Source organism: Triturus cristatus, chromosome 1_1, assembly GCF_964204655.1.
Source record: "Triturus cristatus chromosome 1_1, aTriCri1.1, whole genome shotgun sequence".
Taxonomy (NCBI): domain Eukaryota; kingdom Metazoa; phylum Chordata; class Amphibia; order Caudata; family Salamandridae; genus Triturus; species Triturus cristatus.
Window position 1 is genome coordinate 264,634,447 of NC_140579.1, and position 17,993 is coordinate 264,652,439.

Sequence of the window (17,993 nt, forward strand, 5' to 3'; positions counted from 1 at the left end):
CCTATGTGGGAAGGGTATGCCCAGACATGGGTCCCCTACTCACTACGCCACTGGAGTCAAGCTATCATGGCTGAAGAGAGGTGAATCCCCGAAACCGGTCCTAGGATGCTTGATTCCGGTTCAGGGAAGACATGGCTTGGCAGTTCGGGCTGGACTGTTCTCATGAGACACAGGGTCAAGACTGATTTGCATATGGCCATGTCTGAACTGGGGTGGCGTGGTGAGCAAAATAATGATGGATTAAACCCAGATCTGTGACTGGGGGTGAATGTTTTGCCAATGTGCAACATTCTGTCCATCATCTTGTGTGTTTTGCTGTGCGCCCTATGTGGGAAGGGTATGCCCAGACATGGGTCCCGTGCTCACTACGCAACTGGAGTCAAGCTATCCTGGCTGAAGAGGGGTGAAACCCCGAAACCGATCCTAGGATGCTTGATTCCGGTTCAGGGAAGACATGGCTTGGCAGTTCGGGCTGGACTGATCCCATGAGATACAGGGTCAAGACTGATTTGAATATGGCAATGTCTGAACTGGGGTGGCGTGGTGAGCAAAATAACGATGGATTAAACCCAGATCTGTGACTGGGGGTGAATGTTTTGCCAATGTGCAACATTCCGTCCATCATCTTTTGTGTTTTGCTGTTCGCCCTATGCGCGAAGGGTATTCCCAAACGTGTGTCCCTTGCTCACTAGGCCACTGGAGTCAAGCTATCCTGGCTGAAGAGGGGTGAAACCCCGAAACCCGTGCTAGGATGCTTGATTCCGGTTCAGGGAAGACATAGCATGGCAGTTCGGGCTGGAATGTTCCCATGAGTCACAGGGTCAAGACGGATTTGCATATGGCCATGTCTGAACTGGAGTGGCGTGGTGAGCAAAATAACGATGGATTAAACCCAGATCTGTGACTGGGGGTGAATGTTTCGCCAATGTGCAACATTCCGTCCATCATCTTGTGTGTTTTTCTGTTCGCCCTATGTGGGAAGGGTATGCCCAGACGTGGGTCCCGTGCTCACTACGCCACTGAAGTCAAGCTATCTTGGCTGAAGAGGGGTGAAACCCCGAAACCGGTCCTAGGATGCTTGATCCCGGTTCAGGGAAGACATGGCTTGGCAGTTCGGGCTGGATTGTTCCCATGAGGCACAGGGTCAAGACTGATTTGCATATGGCCATGTCTGATTTGGGGTGGCGTGGTGAGTAAAATAACGATGGATTAAACCCAGATCTGTGACTGGGGGTGAATGTTTTGCCAATGTGCAACATTCCGTCCATCATCTTGTGTGTTTTGCTGTTCACCCTATGCGGGAAGGGTATGCCCAGACGTGGGTCCCGTGCTCACTATGCCACTAGAGTCAACCTATCCTGGCTGAAGAGGGGTGAAACCCCAAAACCGGTCCTAGGATGCTTGATCCCGGTTCAGGGAAGATATGGCTTAGCAGTTCGGGCTGGACTGTTCCCATGAGGCACAGGGTCAAGACTGATTTGCATATCGCCATGTCTGAACTGGGGTGGCGTGGTGAGCAAAATAATGATGATAAAACCCAGATCTGTGACTGGGGGTAAATGTTTTGCCAATGTGCAACATTCCGTCCATCATCTTGTGTGTTTTGCTGTTCTCCCTATGTGGGAACGGTATGCCCAGACGTGGGTTCCGTGCTCACTACGCCACTGGAGTCAAGCTATCCTGCCTGAAGAGGGGTGAAACCCCGAAACCGGTCCTAGGATGTTTGATTCCGGTTCAGAGAATACATGGCTTGGCAGTTCGGGCTGGACTGTTCCATGAGGCACAGGGTCAAGACTGATTTGCATATGGCCATGTCTGAACTGGGGAGGCATGGTGAGCAAAATAACGATGGATTATACCCAGAACTGTGACTGGGGGTGAATGTATTGCCAATGTGCAACATTCTGTCCATCATCTTGTGTGTTTTTCTGTGCGCCCTATGTGGGAAGGGTATGCCCAGACGTGGGTCCTGTGCTCACTACGCCACTGGAGTCAAGCTATCCTGCCTGAAGAGGGGTGAAACCCCGAAACCGGTCCTAGGATGTTTGATTCCGGTTCAGTTAATACATGGCTTGGCAGTTCTGGCTGGACTGTTCCCATGAGGCAAAGGGTCAAGACTGATTTCCATATGGCCATGTCTGAACTGGGGTGGCGTGGTGAGTAAAATAACGATGAATAAAACCCAGATCTGTGACTGGGGGTGAATGTTTTGCCAATGTGCAACATTCCGTCCATCATCTTGTGTGTTTTGCTGTTCGCCCTATGTGGGAAGGGTATGCCCAGACGTGGGTCCCGTGCTCACTAAGCCACTGGAGTCAAGCTATCCTGGCTGAAGAGGGGTGAAACCCCAAAACCGGTCCTAGGATGCTTGATTCCGGTTCAGGGAAGACATAGCTTGACAGTTCGGGCTGGACTGTTCCCATGAGGCATAGGGTCAAGACTGATTTGCATATGGCCATGTCTGAACTAGGGTGGCGAGCAAAATAACGATGGATTAAACCCAGATCTGTGACTGGGGTTGAATGTTTTCCCAATATGCAACATTCTGTCAATCATCTTGTGTGTTTTGCTCTTCGCCCTATGCGGGAAGGGTATGCCCAGACGTGGGTCCCGTTCTCACTACGCCACTGGAGTCAAGCTATCCTGGCTGTGGAGGGGTGAAACCCCGAAACTAGTCCAAGGATGCTTGATTCCGGTTCAGGGAAGACATGGCTTGGCAGTTCGGGCTGGACTATTCCCATGTGGCACAGGGTCAAAACTGATTTGAATATGGTCATGTGGGAACTGGGGTGGCGTGGTGAGCAAAATAGCGATGGATTAAACCCAGATCTGTGACTGGGGGTGAATGTTTTGCCAATGTGCAACATGCCGTCTATCATCTTGTGTGTTTTGCTGTTTGCCCTATATGGGAAGGGTATGCCCAGATGTGGGTCCCGTGCTCACTACGCCACTGGAGTCAAGCTATCCTGACTGAAGAGGGGTGAAAACCCCGAAACCGGTCCTAGGATGATTGATTCCGGTTCAGGGAAGACATGGCTTGGCAGTTCGGGCTGGACTGTTCCCATGAGGCACAGGATCAAGACTGATTTGCATATCCCAATGTCTGAACTGGGGTGGCGTGGTGATCAAAATAACGATGGATTAAACCCAGATCTGTGACTGGGGGTGAATGTTTTGCCAATGTGCAACATTCCGTCCATTATCTTGTGTGTTTTGCTGTTCGCCCTATGTGGGAAAGGTATGCCCAGACATGGATCGCGTGCTCACTATGCCACTGGAGTTAAGCTATCCTGGCTGAAGAGGGGTGAAACCCCGAAACCGGTCCTAGGATGCTTGATTCCGGTTCAGGGAAGACATGGCTTGGCAGTTCGGGCTTGACTGTTCCCATAAGTCACAGGGTCAAGATTGATTTGCATTTGGCCATCTCTGAACTGGGTGGCGTGGTGAGCAAAATAACGATGGATTAAACCCAGATCTGTGACTGGGGTTGAGTGTTTTGCCAATGTGCAACAACATTCCGTCCATCATCCTGTGTGTTTTGCTGTTCGCCCTATGTGGGAAGGGTATGCCCAGACATGGGTCCCGTACTCACTACGCCACTGGAGTCAAGCTATCATGGCTGAAGAGAGGTGAAACCCCGAAACCGGTCCTAGGATGCTTGATTCCGGTTCAGGGAAGACATGGCTTGGCAGTTCGGGCTGGACTGTTCCCATGAGGCAAAGGGTCAAGACTGATTTGCATATGCCCATGTCTGAACTGAGGTGGCGTGGTGAGTAAAATAACGATGAACAAAACCCAGATCTGTGACTGGGGGTGAATGTTTTGCCAATGTGCAACATTCCGTCCATCATCTTGTGTGTTTTGCTGTTCGCCCTATGTGGGAAGGGTATGCCCAGACGTGGGTCCCGTGCTCACTAAGCCACTGGAGTCAAGTTATCCTGGCTGAAGAGGGTTGAAACCCCAAAACCGGTCCTAGGATGCTTGATTCCGGTTCAGGGAAGACATAGCTTGACAGTTCGGGCTGGACTGTTCCCATGAGGCATAGGGTCAAGACTGATTTGCATATGGCCATGTCTGAACTAGGGTGGCGAGCAAAATAACGATGGATTAAACCCAGATCTGTGACTGGGGTTGAATGTTTACCCAATGTGCAACATTCCGTCAATCATCTTGTGTGTTTTGCTGTTCGCCCTATGCGGGAAGGGTATGCCCAGACGTGGGTCCCGTTCTCACTACGCCACTGGAGTCAAGCTATCCTGGCTGTAGAGGGGTGAAACCCCGAAACCAGTCCAAGGATGCTTGATTCCGGTTCAGGGAAGACATGGCTTGGCAGTTCGGGCTGGACTGTTCCCATGAGGCACAGGGTCAAAACTGATTTGAATATGGCCATGTGGGAACTGGGGTGGCGTGGTGAGCAAAATAGCGATGGATTAAACCCAGATCTGTGACTGGGGGTGAATGTTTTGCCAATGTGCAACATGCCGTCCATCATCTTGTGTGTTTTGCTGTTTGCCCTATATGGGAAGGGTATGCCCAGATGTGGGTCCTGTGCTCACTACGCCACTGGAGTCAAGCTATCCTGACTGAAGAGGGGTGAAAACCCCGAAACCGGTCCTAGGATGATTGATTCCGGTTCAGGGAAGACATGGCTTGGCAGTTCGGGCTGGACGGTTCCCATGAGGCACAGGATCAAGACTGATTTGCATATGCCCATGTCTGAACTGGGGTGGCGTGGTGATCAAAATAACGATGGATTAAACCCAGATCTGTGACTGGGGGTGAATGTTTTGCCAATGTGCAACATTCCGTCCATCATCTTGTGTGTTTTGCTGTTCGCCCTATGTGGGAAAGGTATGCCCAGACATGCGTCGCGTTCTCACTATGCCACTGGAGTTAAGCTATCCTGGCTGAAGAGGGGTGAAACCCCGAAACCGGTCCTAGGATGCTTGATTCCGTTTCAGGGAAGACATGGCTTGGCAGTTTGGGCTTGACTGTTCCCATAAGTCACAGGGTCAAGATTGATTTGCAAATGGCCATCTCTGAACTGGGTGGCGTGGTGAGCAAAATAACGATGGATTAAACCCAGATCTGTGACTGGGGTTGTGTGTTTTGCTAATGTGCAACAACATTCCGTCCATCATCCTGTGTGTTTTGCTGTTCGCCCTATGTGGGAAGGGTATGCCCAGACATGGGTCCCGTACTCACTACGCCACTGGAGTCAAGCTATCATGGCTGAAGAGAGGTGAAACCCCGAAACTGGTCCTAGGATGCTTGATTCCGGTTCAGGGAAGAAATGGCTTGGCATTTCGGGCTGGACTGTTCCCATGAGGCACAGGGTCAAGACTGATTTGCATATGGCCATGTCTGATCTGGGGTGGCGTGGTGAGTAAAATAACGATGGATTAAACCCAGATCTGTGACTGGGGGTAAATGTTTTGCCAATGTGCAACATTCCGTCCATCATCTTGTGTGTTTTGCTGTTCACCCTATGCGGGAAGGGTATGCCCAGAAGTGGGTCCCGTGCTCACTATGCCACTGGAGTCAAGCTATCCTGGCTGAAGAGGGGTGAAACCCCAAAACCGGTCCTAGGATGATTGATTTCGGTTCAGGGAAGACATGGCTTGGCAGTTCGGGCTGGACTGTTCCCATGAGGCACAGGGTCAAGACTGATTTGCATATGGCCATGTCTGCACTTGGGTGGGGTGGTGAGCAAAATAACAATGGATTAAACCCAGATCTGTGACTGGGGGTGAATGTTTTGCCAATGTGCAACATTCCGTCCCTCATCTTGTGTGTTTTGCTTTTCTCCCTATGTGGGAAGGGTATGCCCAGACGTGGGTCCTGTGCTCACTACGCCACTGGAGTCAAGCTATCCTGGCTGAAGAGGGGTGAAACCCCGAAACCGGTCCTAGGATGCTTGATTCCGGTTCAGGGAAGACATGGCTTGGCAGTTCGGGCTGGACTGTTCCCATGAGGCACAGGGTCAAGACTGATTCGCATATGGCCATGTCTGAACTAGGGTGGCGTGGTGAGCAAAATAATGATGGATTAAACCCAGATCTTTGACTGGGGGTGAATGTTTTGCCAATGTGCAACATTCCGTCCATCATCTTGTGTGTTTTGCTGTTCGCCCTATGTGGGAAGGGTATGCCCAGACATGGGTCCCATGCTCACTACGCCACTGAAGTTAAGCTATCCTGGCTGAAGAGGGGTGAAACCCCGAAACCGGTCCTAGGATGCTTGATTCCGGTTCAGGGAAGACATGGCTTGGCCCTTCGGGCTTTACTGTTCCCATAAGGCACAGGGTCAAGATTGATTTGCATATGGCCATGTCTGAACTGGGTTGCGTGGTGAGAAAAATAACGATGGATTAAACCCAGATCTGTGACTCGGGTTGAATGTTTTGCCAATGTGCAACAACATTCCGTCCATCATCTTGTGTGTTTTGCTGTTCGCCATATGTGGGAAGGGTATGCCCAGACATGGGTCCCCTACTCACTACGCCACTGGAGTCAAGCTATCATGGCTGAAGAGAGGTGAATCCCCGAAACCGGTCCTAGGATGCTTGATTCCGGTTCAGGGAAGACATGGCTTGGCAGTTCGGGCTGGACTGTTCCCATGAGACACAGGGTCAAGACTGATTTGCATATGGCCATGTCTGAACTGGGGTGGCGTGGTGAGCAAAATAATGATGGATTAAACCCAGATCTGTGAGTGGGGGTGAATGTTTTGCCAATGTGCAACATTCCGTCCATCATCTTGTGTGTTTTGCTGTTCTCCCCATGTGGGAACGGTATGCCCAGACGTGGGTTCTGTGCTCACTACGCCACTGGAGTCATGCTATCCTGCCTGAAGAGGGGTGAAACCCCGAAACCGGTCCTAGGATGCTTGATTCCGGCTCAGGGAATACATGGCTTGGCAGTTCGGGCTGGACTGTTCCCATGAGGCACAGGGTCAAGACTGATTTGCATATGGCCATGTCTGAACTGGGGAGGCGTGGTGAGCTAAATAACGATGGATTATACCCAGATCTGTGACTGGGGGTGAATGTTTTGCCAATGTGCAACATTCTGTCCATCATATTGTGTGTTTTGCTGTGCGCCCTATGTGGGAAGGGTATGCCCAGACATGGGTCCCGTGCTCACTACGCCACTGGAGTCAAGCTATCCTGGCTGAAGAGGGGTGAAACCCCGAAACCGGTCCTAGGATGCTTGATTCCGGTTCAGGGAAGACATGGCTTGGCAGTTCGGGCTGGACTGATCCCATGAGATACAGGGTCAAGACCGATTTGAATATGGCAATGTCTGAACTGGTGTGGCGTGGTGAGCAAAATAAAAATGGATTAAACCCAGATCTGTGACTGGGTGTGAATGTTTTGCCAATGTGCAACATTCCGTCCATCATCTTTTGTGTATTGCTGTTCGCCCTATGCGCGAAGGGTATGCCCAAACGTGTGTCCCTTGCTCACTAGGCCACTGGAGTCAAGCTATTCTGGCTGAAGAGGGGTGAAACCCCCAAACCGGTGCTAGGATGCTTGATTCCGGTTCAGGGAAGACATAGCATGGCAGTTCGGGCTGGAACGTTCCCATGAGTCACGGGGTCAAGACTGATTTGCATATGGCCATGTCTGAACTGGAGTGGCGTGGTGAGCAAAATAACGATGGATTAAACCCAGATCTGTGACTGGGGGTGAATGTTTTGCCAATGTGCAACATTCCGTCCATCATCTTGTGTGCTTTTCTGTTCGCCCTATGTGGGAAGGGTATGCCCAGACTTGGGTCCTGTGCTCACTACGCCACTGAAGTCAAGCTATCTTGGCTGAAGAGGGGTGAAACCCTGAAACCGGTCCTAGGATGCTTGATCCCGGTTCAGGGAAGACATGGCTTGGCAGTTCGGGCTGGACTGTTCCCATGAGGCACAGGGTCAAGACTGATTTGCATATGGCCATGTCTGATCTGGGGTGGCGTGGTGAGTAAAATAACGATGGATTAAACCCAGATCTGTGACTGGGGGTGAATGTTTTGCCAATGTGCAACATTCCGTCCATCATCTTGTGTGTTTTGCTGTTCACCCGATGCGGGAAGGGTATGCCCAGACGTGGGTCCCGTGCTCACTATGCCACTAGAGTCAACCTATCCTGGCTGAAGAGGGGTGAAACCCCGAAACCGGTCCTAGGATGCTTGATCCCGGTTCAGGGAAGACATGGCTTGGCAGTTCGGGCTGGAATGTTCCCATGAGACACAGGGTCAAGACTGATTTGCATATGGCCATGTCTGAACTGGGGTGGCGTGGTGAGCAAAATAACGATGGATTAAACCCAGATCTGTGACTGGGGGTGAATGTTTTGCCAATGTGCAACATTCCGTCCATCATCTTGTGTGTTTTTCTGTTCGCCCTATGTGGGAAGGGTATGCCCAGACATGGGTCCCGTACTCACTACGCCACTGGAGTCAAGCTATCATGGCTGAAGAGAGGTGAAACCCCGAAACCGGTCCTAGGATGCTTGATTCCGGTTCAGGGAAGAAATGGCTTGGCATTTCGGGCTGGACTGTTCCCATGAGGCACAGGGTCAAGACTGATTTGCATATGGCCATGTCTGATCTGGGGTGGGGTGGTGAGTAAAATAACGATGGATTAAACCCAGATCTGTGACTGGGGGTAAATGTTTTGCCAATGTGCAACATTCCGTCCATCATCTTGTGTGTTTTGCTGTTCACCCTATGCGGGAAGGGTATGCCCAGAAGTGGGTCCCGTGCTCACTATGCCACTGGAGTCAAGCTATCCTGGCTGAAGAGGGGTGAAACCCCAAAACCGGTCCTAGGATGATTGATTTCGGTTCAGGGAAGACATGGCTTGGCAGTTCGGGCTGGACTGTTCCCATGAGGCACAGGGTCAAGACTGATTTGCATATGGCCATGTCTGCACTTGGGTGGGGTGGTGAGCAAAATAACGATGGATTAAACCCAGATCTGTGACTGGGGGTGAATGTTTTGCCAATGTGCAACATTCCGTCCCTCATCTTGTGTGTTTTGCTTTTCTCCCTATGTGGGAAGGGTATGCCCAGACGTGGGTCCTGTGCTCACTACGCCACTGGAGTCAAGCTATCCTGGCTGAAGAGGGGTGAAACCCCGAAACCGGTCCTAGGATGCTTGATTCCGGTTCAGGGAAGACATGGCTTGGCAGTTCGGGCTGGACTGTTCCCATGAGGCACAGGGTCAAGACTGATTCGCATATGGCCATGTCTGAACTAGGGTGGCGTGGTGAGCAAAATAATGATGGATTAAACCCAGATCTTTGACTGGGGGGTGAATGTTTTGCCAATGTGCAACATTCCGTCCATCATCTTGTGTGTTTTGCTGTTCGCCCTATGTGGGAAGGGTATGCCCAGACATGGGTCCCATGCTCACTACGCCACTGAAGTTAAGCTATCCTGGCTGAAGAGGGGTGAAACCCCGAAACCGGTCCTAGGATGCTTGATTCCGGTTCAGGGAAGACATGGCTTGGCCCTTCGGGCTTTACTGTTCCCATAAGGCACAGGGTCAAGATTGATTTGCATATGGCCATGTCTGAACTGGGTTGCGTGGTGAGAAAAATAACGATGGATTAAACCCAGATCTGTGACTCGGGTTGAATGTTTTGCCAATGTGCAACAACATTCCGTCCATCATCTTGTGTGTTTTGCTGTTCGCCCTATGTGGGAAGGGTATGCCCAGACATGGGTCCCCTACTCACTACGCCACTGGAGTCAAGCTATCATGGCTGAAGAGAGGTGAATCCCCGAAACCGGTCCTAGGATGCTTGATTCCGGTTCAGGGAAGACATGGCTTGGCAGTTCGGGCTGGACTGTTCCCATGAGACACAGGGTCAAGACTGATTTGCATATGGCCATGTCTGAACTGGGGTGGCGTGGTGAGCAAAATAATGATGGATTAAACCCAGATCTGTGAGTGGGGGTGAATGTTTTGCCAATGTGCAACATTCCGTCCATCATCTTGTGTGTTTTGCTGTTCTCCCCATGTGGGAACGGTATGCCCAGACGTGGGTTCTGTGCTCACTACGCCACTGGAGTCATGCTATCCTGCCTGAAGAGGGGTGAAACCCCGAAACCGGTCCTAGGATGCTTGATTCCGGTTCAGGGAATACATGGCTTGGCAGTTCGGGCTGGACTGTTCCCATGAGGCACAGGGTCAAGACTGATTTGCATATGGCCATGTCTGAACTGGGGAGGCGTGGTGAGCTAAATAACGATGGATTATACCCAGATCTGTGACTGGGGGTGAATGTTTTGCCAATGTGCAACATTCTGTCCATCATATTGTGTGTTTTGCTGTGCGCCCTATGTGGGAAGGGTATGCCCAGACATGGGTCCCGTGCTCACTACGCCACTGGAGTCAAGCTATCCTGGCTGAAGAGGGGTGAAACCCCGAAACCGGTCCTAGGATGCTTGATTCCGGTTCAGGGAAGACATGGCTTGGCAGTTCGGGCTGGACTGATCCCATGAGATACAGGGTCAAGACCGATTTGAATATGGCAATGTCTGAACTGGTGTGGCGTGGTGAGCAAAATAAAAATGGATTAAACCCAGATCTGTGACTGGGTGTGAATGTTTTGCCAATGTGCAACATTCCGTCCATCATCTTTTGTGTATTGCTGTTCGCCCTATGCGCGAAGGGTATGCCCAAACGTGTGTCCCTTGCTCACTAGGCCACTGGAGTCAAGCTATTCTGGCTGAAGAGGGGTGAAACCCCCAAACCGGTGCTAGGATGCTTGATTCCGGTTCAGGGAAGACATAGCATGGCAGTTCGGGCTGGAACGTTCCCATGAGTCACGGGGTCAAGACTGATTTGCATATGGCCATGTCTGAACTGGAGTGGCGTGGTGAGCAAAATAACGATGGATTAAACCCAGATCTGTGACTGGGGGTGAATGTTTTGCCAATGTGCAACATTCCGTCCATCATCTTGTGTGCTTTTCTGTTCGCCCTATGTGGGAAGGGTATGCCCAGACGTGGGTCCCGTGCTCACTACGCCACTGAAGTCAAGCTATCTTGGCTGAAGAGGGGTGAAACCCTGAAACCGGTCCTAGGATGCTTGATCCCGGTTCAGGGAAGACATGGCTTGGCAGTTCGGGCTGGACTGTTCCCATGAGGCACAGGGTCAAGACTGATTTGCATATGGCCATGTCTGATCTGGGGTGGCGTGGTGAGTAAAATAACGATGGATTAAACCCAGATCTGTGACTGGGGGTGAATGTTTTGCCAATGTGCAACATTCCGTCCATCATCTTGTGTGTTTTGCTGTTCACCCGATGCGGGAAGGGTATGCCCAGACGTGGGTCCCGTGCTCACTATGCCACTAGAGTCAACCTATCCTGGCTGAAGAGGGGTGAAACCCCGAAACCGGTCCTAGGATGCTTGATCCCGGTTCAGGGAAGACATGGCTTGGCAGTTCGGGCTGGACTGTTCCCATGAGACACAGGGTCAAGACTGATTTGCATATGGCCATGTCTGAACTGGGGTGGCGTGGTGAGCAAAATAACGATGGATTAAACCCAGATCTGTGACTGGGGGTGAATGTTTTGCCAATGTGCAACATTCCGTCCATCATCTTGTGTGTTTTTCTGTTCGCCCTATGTGGGAAGGGTATGCCCAGACGTGGGTCCCGTGCTCACTACGCCACTGAAGTCAAGCTATCCTGGCTGAAGAGGGGTGAAACCCCGAAACCGGTCCTAGGATGCTTGATTCCGGTTCAGGGAAGACATGGCTTGGCCCTTCGGGCTTGACTGTTCCCATAAGGCACAGGGTCAAGATTGATTTGCATATGGCCATGTCTGAACTGGGTGGCGTGGTGAGAAAAATAACAATGGATTAAACCCAGATATGTGACTGGGGTTGAATGTTTTGCCAATGTGCAACAACATTCCGTCCATCATCTTGTGTGTTTTGCTGTTCGCCCTATGTGGGAAGGGTATGCCCAGACATGGGTCCCCTACTCACTACGCCACTGGAGTCAAGCTATCATGGCTGAAGAGAGGTGAATCCCCGAAACCGGTCCTAGGATGCTTGATTCCGGTTCAGGGAAGACATGGCTTGGCAGTTCGGGCTGGACTGTTCCCATGAGACACAGGGTCAAGACGGATTTGCATATGGCCATGTCTGAACTGGGGTGGCGTGGTGAGCAAAATAATGATGGATTAAACCCAGATCTGTGACTGGGGGTGAATGTTTTGCCAATGTGCAACATTCAGTCCATCATTTTGTGTTTTTTGCTGTTCTCCCTATGTGGGAACGGTATGCCCAGACGTGGGTTCCGTGCTCACTACGCCACTGAAGTCAAGCTATCCTGCCTGAAGAGGGGTGAAACCCCGAAACCGGTCCTAGGATGCTTGATTCCGGTTCAGGGAATACATGGCTTGGCAGTTCGGGCTGGACTGTTCCCACGAGGCACATGGTCAAGACTGATTTGCATATGGCCATGTCTGCACTGGGGAGGCGTGGTGAGCTGAATAATGATGGATTATACCCATATCTGTGACTGGGGGTGAATGTTTTGCCAATGTGCAACATTCTGTCCATCATCTTGTGTGTTTTGCTGTGCGCCCTATGTGGGAAGGGTATGCCCAGACATGGGTCCCATGCTCACTACGCCACTGCAGTCAAGCTATCCTGGCTGAAGAGGGGTGAAACACCGAAACCGATCCTAGGATGCTTGATTCCGGTTCAGGGAAGACATGGCTTGGCAGTTCGGGCTGGACTGATCCCATGAGATACAGGGTCAAGACTGATTTGAATATGGCAATGTCTGAACTGGGGTGGAGTGGTGAGCAAAATAACGATGGATTAAACCCAGATCTGTGACTGGGGGTGAATGTTTTGCCAATGTGCAACATTCCGTCCATCATCTTTTGGGTTTTGCTGTTCGCCCTAGGCGCGAAGGGTATTCCCAAACGTGTGTCCCTTGCTCACTAGGCCACTGGAGTCAAGCTATCCTGGCTGAAGAGGGGTGAAACCCCGAAACCGGTGCTAAGATGCTTGATTCCGGTTCAGGGAAGACATAGCATGGCAGTTCGGGCTGGAATGTTCCCATGAGTCACAGGGTCAAGACTGATTTGCATATGGCCATGTCTGAACTGGAGTGGCGTGGTGAGCAAAATAACGATGGATTAAACCCAGATCTGTGACTGGGGGTGAATGTTTTGCCAATGTGCAACATTCCGTCCATCATCTTGTGTGTTTTTCTGTTCGCCCTATGTGGGAAGGGTATGCCCAGACGTGGGTCCCGTGCTCACTACGCCACTGAAGTCAAGCTATCTTGGCTGAAGAGGGGTGAAACCCCGAAACCGGTCCTAGGATGCTTGATCCCGGTTCAGGGAAGACATGGCTTGGCAGTTCGGGCTGGACTGTTCCCATGAGGCACAGGGTCAAGACTGATTTGCATATGGCCATGTCTGATTTGGGGTGGCATGGTGAGTAAAATAACGATGGATTAAACCCAGATCTGTGACCGGGGGTGAATGTTTTGCCAATGTGCAACATTCCGTCCATCATCTTGTGTGTTTTGCTGTTCACCCTATGCGGGAAGGGTATGCCCAGACGTGGGTCCCGTGCTCACTATGCCACTAGAGTCAACCAATCCTGGCTGAAGAGGGGTGAAACCCCGAAACCGGTCCTAGGGTGCTTGATCCCGGTTCAGGGAAGACATGGCTTGGCAGTTCGGGCTGGACTGTTCCCATGAGACACAGGGTCAAGACTGATTTGCATATGCGTATCAGCGCTGTAAGAAACGGCTCATTATTCAAAGTACGTGTTCCAACAGTATGCGCAGAATTCACTGCGAAGGATTACGTAAAGCACGCAAATGAAACACAAACACTGAGCGTCTGCGTTGCTAAGTAACCACGGAGAAGACACCAACCAATCTGCAAAGAGAGCGCGAGCATGCGCATAGGTCATAGAGGAATCCTAGGTAGCGTAACGTTGCGTTCCAGTGACAATGGGAAGACGTCGTCAGACCACAAACCTCAAAGGATTAGAGGGCATCGAATGAAGAGACATCATAAGAGAATGCCAAAGTATGAACGCGCATCAGTAACTCACGAGGGATCCACGCGCATCAGGAGCTCGCGGGACTTCCACGCGCATCACAAGACTCACAGGGCATTTACGCGCGTGAGATAGAAGGTAATTCAAAGTAACCAACTTTAACCGTAGAAAGTTCGGTAGTAACAAAAACTAAGATATTTGGCAGTCTTGGGGAGCGCGCTTAAAACAAAGTGAAAGTCTTTCTTGAAAGCGAGTCAAAAGTTGACAAGAGTAGTTTGAGATGATTACGAAGTGAGTCTTGGAGGGCGCGTTACAAATAAAATGAAAGTCTTACTTGAAACCTCTTGGAACGGAGAGTACTTGATCGTATCCGTAGTTTACCTCACAGTACGGCATCTCAGATAAAACTTCAGTATCAAGCCGGTCTTCCCTCTTTGTCTTTTTTTAAATAAATGTAGATTTGGTTAAAACGGAGATTTTCCAGGCAGGAGTTGAGCTGCTTTTCCCAGTCGTCGCCAGTGTTAAATGGTAGATTCTTCCATCAAAGATTAGATGAGAGTAAGTAGATTTCCATAGGTTCTTTATTCATAAGTATAAAGGTACAACAGCTCAGCCGTCCAACTGCCTCTTACTCTCCTCCTCAAGATTCTCTCTCACAGCAAGCCCTCTTATCCATTCTAGAATCCTCAGATGTCATCACAGCCATGACAGACAGCTGACAATCTGAAGCATAAACTTTACAACACCATGTCTGAACTGGGGTGGCGTGGTGAGCAAAATAACGATGGATTAAACCCAGATCTGTGACTGGGGGTGAATGTTTTGCCAATGTGCAACATTCCGTCCATCATCTTGTGTGTTTTTCTGTTCGCCCTATGTGGGAAGTGTATGCCCAGACGTGGGTCCCGTGCTCACTACGCAACTGAAGTCAAGCTATCCTGGCTGAAGAGGGGTGAAACCCCGAAACCGGTCCTAGGATGCTTGATCCCGGTTCAGGGAAGACATGGCTTGGCAGTTCGGGCTGGACTGTTCCCATGAGACACAGGGTCAAGACTGATTTGCATATGGCCATGTCTGAACTGGGGTGGCGAGGTGAGCAAAATAATGATGATTAAACCCAGATCTGTGACTGGAGGTAAATGTTTTGCCAATGTGCAACATTCCGTCCATCATCTTGTGTGTTTTGCTGTTCTCCCTATGTGTTAACGGTATGCCCAGACGTGGGTTCCGTGCTCACTACGCCACTGGAGTCAAGCTATCCTGCCTGAAGAGGGGTGAAACCCCGAAACCGGTCCTAGGATGTTTGATTCCGGTTCAGGGAATACATGGCTTGGCAGTTCGGCCTGGACTGTTCCCATGAGGCACAGGGTCAAGACTGATTTGCATATGGCCATGTCTGAACTGGGGTGGCGTGGTGAGTAAAATAACGATGAATAAAACCCAGATCTGTGACTGGGGGTGAATGTTTTGCCAATGTGCAACATTCCGTCCATCATCTTGTGTGATTTGCTGTTTGCCCTCTGTGGGAAGGGTATGCCCAGACGTGGGTCCCGTGCTCACGAAGCCACTGGAGTCAAGCTATCCTGGCTGAAGAGGGGTGAAACCCCAAAACCGGTCCTAGGATGCTTGATTCCGGTTCAGGGAAGACATAGCTTGACAGTTCGGGCTGGACTGTTCCCATGAGGCATAGGGTCAAGACTGATTTGCATATGGCCATGTCTGAACTAGGGTGGCGAGCAAAATAACGATGGATTAAACCCAGATCTGTGACTGGGGTTGAATGTTTTCCCAATGTGCAACATTCCGTCAATCATCTTGTGTGTTTTGCTGTTCGCCCTATGCGGGAAGGGTATGCCCAGACGTGGGTCCCGTTCTCACTACGCCACTGGAGTCAAGCTATCCTGGCTGTAGAGGGGTGAAACCCCGAAACCAGTCCAAGGATGCTTGATTCCGGTTCAGGGAAGACATGGCTTGGCAGTTCGGGCTGGACTATTCCCATGAGGCACAGGGTCAAAACTGATTTGAATATGGTCATGTGGGAACTGGGGTGGCGTGGTGAGCAAAATAGCGATGGATTAAACCCAGATCTGTGACTGGGGGTGAATGTTTTGCCAATGTGGAACATGCCGTCCATCATCTTGTGTGTTTTGCTGTTTGCCCTATATGGGAAGGGTATGCCCAGATGTGGGTCCCGTGCTCACTACGCCACTGGAGTCAAGCTATCCTGACTGAAGAGGGGTGAAAACCCCGAAACCGGTCCGAGGATGATTGATTCCGGTTCAGGGAAGACATGGCTTGGCAGTTCGGGCTGGACTGTTCCCATGAGGCACAGGATCAAGACTGATTTGCATATCCCCATGTCTGAACTGGGGTGGCGTGGTGATCAAAATAACGATGGATTAAACCCAGATCTGTGACTGGGAGTGAATATTTTGCCAATGTGCAACATTCTGTCCATCATCTTGTGTGTTTTGCTGTTCGCCCTATGTGGGAAAGGTATGCCCAGACATGGGTCGCGTGCTCACTATGCCACTGGAGTTAAGCTATCCTGGCTGAAGAGGGGTGAAACCCCGAAACGGTCCTAGGATGCTTGATTCCGGTTCAGGGAAGACATGGCTTGGCAGTTCGGGCTTGACTGTTCCCATAAGTCACAGGGTCAAGATTGATTTGCATATGGCCATCTCTGAACTGGGTGGCGTGGTGAGTAAAATAACGATGAACAAAACCCAGATCTGTGACTGGGGGTGAATGTTTTGCCAATGTGCAACATTCCGTCCATCATCTTGTGTGTTTTGCTGTTCGCCCTATGTGGGAAGGGTATGCCCAGACGTGGGTCCCGTGCTCACTAAGCCACTGAAGTCAAGTTATCCTGGCTGAAGAGGGGTGAAACCCCAAAACCGGTCCTAGGATGCTTGATTCCGGTTCAGGGAAGACATAGCTTGACAGTTCGGGCTGGACTGTTCCCATGAGGCATAGGGTCAAGACTGATTTGCATATGGCCATGTCTGAACTAGGGTGGCGAGCAAAATAACGATGGATTAAACCCAGATCTGTGACTGGGGTTGAATGTTTTCCCAATGTGCAACATTCCGTCAATCATCTTGTGTGTTTTGCTGTTCGCCCTATGCGGGAAGGGTATGCCCAGACGTGGGTCCCGTTCTCACTACGCCACTGGAGTCAAGCTATCCTGGCTGTAGAGGGGTGAAACCCCGAAACCAGTCCAAGGATGCTTGATTCCGGTTCAGGGAAGACATGGCTTGGCAGTTCGGGCTTGACTGTTCCCAGAAGTCACAGGGTCAAGATTGATTTGCATATGGCCATCTCTGAACTGGGTGGCGTGGTGAGCAAAATAACGATGGATTAAACCCAGATCTGTGACTGGGGTTGTGTGTTTTGCCAATGTGCAACAACATTCCGTCCATCATCCTGTGTGTTTTGCTGTTCGCCCTATGTGGGAAGGGTATGCCCAGACATGGGTCCCGTACTCACTACGCCACTGGAGTCAAGCTATCATGGCTGAAGAGAGGTGAAACCCCGAAACTGGTCCTAGGATGCTTGATTCCGGTTCAGGGAAGAAATGGCTTGGCATTTCGGGCTGGACTGTTCCCATGAGGCACAGGGTCAAGACTGATTTGCATATGGCCATGTCTGAACTGGGGTGGCGTGGTGAGCAAAATAATGATGGATTAAACCCAGATATGTGACTGGGGGTGAATGTTTTGCCAATGTGCAACATTCCGTCCATCATCTTGTGTGTTTTGCTGTTCTCCCTATGTGGGAACGGTATGCCCAGACGTGGGTTCCGTGCTCACTACGCCACTGGAGTCAAGCTATCATGGCTGAAGAGGGGTGAAACCACGAAACCGGTCCTAGGATGCTTGATTCCGGTTCAGGGAAGAAATGGCTTGGCATTTCGGGCTGGACTGTTCCCATGAGGCACAGGGTCAAGACT